This window comes from Aethalodelphis obliquidens, unplaced genomic scaffold (genome assembly GCF_003676395.1).
Source record: "Aethalodelphis obliquidens isolate GAN/ISIS:26980383/991018 unplaced genomic scaffold, ASM367639v1 scaffold38, whole genome shotgun sequence".
NCBI lineage: Eukaryota > Metazoa > Chordata > Mammalia > Artiodactyla > Delphinidae > Aethalodelphis > Aethalodelphis obliquidens.
In genome coordinates this window covers 10,699,928-10,705,675 of record NW_020837982.1, presented here as the reverse complement: position 1 = coordinate 10,705,675, position 5,748 = coordinate 10,699,928, and the positions used below count along the sequence as shown (strand labels likewise).

Below are 5,748 nucleotides of genomic sequence, written 5' to 3'. Positions count from 1 at the left end.
ATTTACTCAGTTGAATTTCGTAAAAGCCGGACCCTTTTTGCCATGAAAACACTTTTGTAAACAGTAAGACCCTCCGAAGTTCCTTTAAACTATGCAGTGTTCACCTCTGCATATTTGCAAAGAGAAGTACTGGATTAGAAAAAAACTCTGTTGCAAAAGTCATAGTTAAACAACAAGGTAAAGCAGTGGTTCTGAACAAGGTAAGGATGTGGAGACCCTTCCGCCTTCCCCCTCTGCTCAGTCCTGCCCGCTCCCCCGCTGCCCTCCTGACTTGGTTTCTCTTCTGTTATGGAACCTTTCTGAACCACCTTCCTGCTTCAGGGTGTCAACACCAGTTATTCCCCTTACCTGGAACACTCAGACCACCCTCACCCCCGGCTCAAGTCACTTCAAAGAGAGTTTTCTAGATCATTTTTTAAAATTAGGTTCCCAACTTCCCCGGTTCTCTATTCTTTATTTCCTTCTTAGTTATTTTGTAATGACCTGTTTGTAATTTGTAATGATCTGTTTGGCTACTATCTCCCCAACTACATTGTAAAATACAAATTACATATTTCCTGGTTTATCTGCTTATCGTCTATCTCTAGAATGTAAACTCTATGAGGACATCAGTCACTACTGTGCTCCCAGCACTTTGTCAAATGCTGGCTCCCCAGATATCACGAGAGCAACCTCGTGATACCTTTTGACAAGATAAAGATATCTCTTTATTGACAAGATAAAGCCAGGTTTATTGCTTACCCCTTGACAGTCTGACAACACTTCACAGGGAGATGAGTAAGGCCATGACATTTATTGAGACTCTGAAATCTCATTTAAAGGGGGAGAGTCTGGGCTTCCCTGGTGGCGCAGTGGTTGGGAGTCCACCTGCCGATGCAGGGGACGCGGGTTCGTGCCCCGGTCTGGGAAGATCCCACATGCCGCGGAGCTGCTGGGCCCACGAGCCATGGCCGCTGAGCCTGCGCTCTGCAATGGGAGAGGCCACAACAGTGAGAGGCCTGCGTACCGCAAAAAAACAAAAACAAAAAAAGGGGGAGAGTCTTTCCATGATGGGGTAGGAGCGGGGGTTGATTAGGGTTGGGGAAGGGTCATGGCGTAATAGTTTAGAATGAACACAGAATAATGAGGATTTTGCCTGACCCACATAAAGGCAATGCTTGTGTTTTCTTGAAGCAATTCGGTTTCCTTCCTCAGTTTACCCACTCTCTCCTCAGCTCTGAGGCCAGAGCCCTGAGATGAACGTGCGAGCCTTGTGTTTAGAGATGACCCTGATATTCATTCAAGAGTTCTTTGATTTTCACTGAGCTTGACGAGTGAGCCATTACCATGGGCCTCTGTCAGTCTGGGTATTGGACGTGTGGAACAATTAGGAAATAAAACAGGATTTCTGATCCCAGGTCAGGCATACTCCTCATCACCAATCTCCCCTCAGATCCCACTGAAACCAAAGTAGACAGTATCAAAAGGAAAGACAGCCAAGATGGAGGGGGTGTCCAGCCAAGCCTGGCTGCTTAGGCTGCCAAGGAGAGGCCACGGTCTTGGCCAACAGGCAAAGGAAAGTGGGAGAAGGGGGACTGAAAACCCGGAATTGATTGAAGGCCTGGAAGACAGGCCAGCAGCATCAGTTATGACTCTACTTCCCTTCCTCACCAGAAGGCATTTTCCCTCAGACAAAATGTCAGACATCTTGTCTCCAAAGAAATGGAATCAATTGTCTGAGGGAAGTTAATGCTTCTGGTATGAATGTTGGAGGTTCAGAATAAGTGTCTCTCATTCTAGCATTTGGGGTGGCCCACTGCCTGACAGTTGACCATCAACCTTCCCTACTCCAATTGAAACCTTTCAGTTGATATGTCCTATTTTGATGCACAAAGAATTTCTAGGCCAAATTTCCACCAGAGAAAAACCTAGAGGAGAAAGAGTATAATTTATATACCAGCAGAGGGAATCCAGGATACCTAGGTAGTTCTTTATTAAATATTACCAAGGATCTACATGCATATGGGAGAACAAGTAGCATGCAAAGAAAGATCAAAATAAGCAAACAAAAAAAACTGACACTGGAGAAAACAGATAATTCCTAGTACAAAGAGGACTATCTAATATACTTGGAGATTCAAGAACACAAAATATCCATAAAGCAAGAACAGGATGTTGTGTGAGAGAGGAACAATCAGAGAACAAAAATTATTTTGCAGAGACTAAAAATGTGGTTGCAAAAATAAATGTTGAATAGAAGGATTACAACATAGAGTTAAGAAAAAAAATCTCTAAAAATATAGAATAAAAAGAGGAAAAATGGGGGACTTCCCTGGTGGCACAGTGGTTAAGAATCCACCTGCCAATGCAGGAGACACGGGTTCGAGCCCTGGTCTGGGAAGACCTCGCGTGCCTTGGAGCACCTAAGCCCGTGTACCACAACTACTGAGCCTGTGAGCCACAACTACTGATGCTGTGTGCCACAACTACTGAAGCCTGTGCACCTAGAGCCCGTGCTCTGCAACGAAGAGAAGCCATTGCAATGAGAAGCCCACGCACCGCAACGAAGAGTAGCCCCTGCTCGCAGCAACTAGAGAAACCCCACGCACAGCAACAAAGACCCAACGCAGCCAAAAATATAAATAAATAAATTTATAAAAAAAAAAGAAAAGAGGAAAAATGGAAATCAGGGAGAAAAGATAGCAAACACAGAGGACCAATCCAGAAGGATCATACAGTTATTAGGAACCCCAGAAAATAATAATGAAGGAATTGGAGGGAAGGAAATTATCTTAGAAAAAAATAAGAGATAATTTCCAGAAAAAGTCATGTCTTCATTCTGAAAGGGTTTACTGTATGCTCAAGATGATGCATGAAAAATTATCCATATCTAGATACTTCCTCATGAAATTTCAGAACGTCAGGAATAAAGGGAAGATGTTAAAAGTTTCTAAAGAGAAAAACTATTCCTCTCCAAAGGAACAAGAATCAAAATGGCTACAGACTTTGTGTCAATACCAGTGAATCCTAGAAGACTGAATGGAGACATGCCTGCACAATTTTGAGAGAAAAGAATTTCTACCTAGAATTCTATATATATCTGGTCAAACAGATAAAGACTTGTTCTGACACACAAAGTTGGCCTCCACACACACTTTTCTAGAAAATTGAGGATGTATTCCAGAAAATGTGGTAGCAAACCAGAAAGAAGACAAAATAATATACAGGAAACAGTGGATCTAAGCCCAAAGAACAGGGAATGAAGGACGATGACTTAGGGAGTAATGGGTTCTACCTGGAGGAGGAAGCAAAAATGTGGCTTGAATTGTATAAATGGTATGAACAATAACTCGGGGGAAAAAAAGACATGCTATAGGTAAGGAGTACAAGAAGAAAGAAAAGCCATCAGAATCTCTAGGAAAATTCCAAAACTGAAGAAGAAATTCTTGATTTAAATAATAGGCAAGGGATTTCCCTTGTGGTCCAGTGGGTAAGACTTCACACTCCCAATGCAGGGGGCCCAGGTTCGATTCCTGGTTGGGGAACTAGATCCCACATGCACACTGCAAAGAAGAGTCCGTATGCCCCAGCTAAGAAGTCTGTGGGCCAACTGATAAGTCCGCATGGCACAAGTGAAATAAAAGATCCCACATGCCGCAAGGAAGATCCCGCGTGCTGCAACTAAGACCCGGCGCAGCCAAAATAAATAAATAAATAATAGTTTAAATGATAGGCAAGTTCTCATATGACATGATGGTATTTAATTGATATAGTATTAATCAATGACCTTAATGCTTGAAACATTCTCCCGGGTTGTGGGATTGAGTGCATTGAAGAGAAAGTGTAATCCTGGGACTTCCCTGGCGGTCCAATGGTTAAGACCCCGCACTTCTACTGCAGGGGGTGCGGGGCTCCAGCCTGTTGTTTGAGTGTGACCAGCATGCACAAGGCCCTCATAATGTCAATACTGTTCATTGGATCTTAACCTTTGGAGTCGACATAGAAAAATCGAGAAGATTTGTTTGTGGTTGCAGGAACAATTGTAAATACCCAAAATCTTGACTTTGTACAATAAATGTGAAACTGAGAAAAGTTTGCATGTGGAAGTGAGGAGAGAAAGAGGAGTTACAAGCTGGCCTCTCTTGCTAGAGATGCTGAGGAAAGTAGATGGAACCAAAATAATTAATATAAAAACAAAAATAATAATATAAATAGTCATTATTGGGAAGAAGAGAGGGAGAGGGAGGGTAAATGAGTTAAACGCCTCATGTTTTATATTGGAAACTCAACATTCACTAAAATTGATATATAAAGAAATAAAGTACGGGCATTTGAGCTAGGAATTTTGGAAACAACTTCCAAAAGAAATAAGAACAGAAACCATTAAAAGGGGTTGCCTCAAATGCAGTCAACAAGGGATGGTCAGATGCTGTTTGACTACCTGGCAGACAAGCATGGTTTTAGGCAGGAATATTTAGATACACTCTACAGATATGCAAAATTCCAATATGAATGTGGAAATTACTCTGGAGCAGCAGAATATCTTTACTTCTTTAGAGCGTTGGTTCCAGCAATGGATAGAAATGCGTTGAGTTCACTCTGGGGAAAACTGGCTTCTGAAATCTTAATGCAGAATTGGGATGCAGCCATGGAAGACCATACACCATTAAAAGAGACGACAGATAATAATTCTGTGAGTTCTCCACTTCAGCCTCTTCAGCAGCGAATGTGGCTCATTCATTGGTCTCTGTTTTCTTCAATCACCCTAAAGGGTGTGATAACATTATTGATCTCTTCCTTTACCAGCCACCGTATCTTAACACAATTCAGACAATGTGTCCACATATTCTCCGCTATTTGACCACAGCAGTCATAACAAATAAAGATGTCTGAAAACGCCGGCAGGTGCTAAAAGATCTGGTCAAAGTTATTCAACAGGAGTCTTACACATATAAAAACCCAATTACAGAGTCTGTTGAATGCTTATATGTTAACTCTGACTTTGATGGGGCTCAGAAAAAGCTAAGGGAATGTGAATCAGTGCTAGTGAATGATTTCTTCTTGGTGGCTTGAGGATTTCATTGAAAATGCCTGTCTCTTCGTATTTGAGACATTTTGTCGCATCCATCAATGAAGCAGCATAAACATGTTGGCAGATAAACTGAACATGACTCCAGAAGAAGCTGAAAGGTGGATTGTAAATTTGATTAGAAATTCAAGACTGGATGCCAAGATTGATTCTAAATTAGGTCATGTGGTTATGGGTAACAGTGCAGTCTCACCCTATCAGCAAGTGATTGAAAAGACCAAAAGCCTCTCATTTAGAAGCCAGATGTTGGCCATGAATATTGAGAAGAAACTCAATCAGAATAGTAGGTCAGAGGCTCCTAACTGGGCAACTCAGGACTCTGGCTTCTACTGAAGAACTGTACAGAAAAAAATGAAAAAACTATAAAAGAAAGATGAAATAATAAAACCATTATACAAAGGTGAAACATTTTAGAAACAATTAACATATTGAGCATAAATTTTGGAGAATTTGAATAAAATTGGCTGTTTCATTTATGCCATTAAAAAAAAAAATGGGGTTGCCTCTAGGTCACAGGAGGGTGTTGGGCGGAACAGGATGGGAAGGGGTGAGGCACTGTTGTTTTTCACCATAATCTCCTCTGTTCTACTTGATTCGTTATCAAATGAATGCAGCATTTCAATTTGTAAAAGGAAAAAAAAATTGCAAAGCAGGAAGCCTTGCTGAGGAGGGAAAGTCAT

At 41.6% G+C, this 5,748-nt stretch overlaps 1 pseudogene; it reads left to right on the top strand.

Moving 5' to 3' along the window:
- The first annotated feature begins 4,292 nt into the window (after window positions 1–4,292).
- On the top strand, window positions 4,293–5,542 carry LOC113633008 (eukaryotic translation initiation factor 3 subunit E pseudogene; annotated as a pseudogene).
- Window positions 5,543–5,748: the final 206 nt, after the last annotated feature.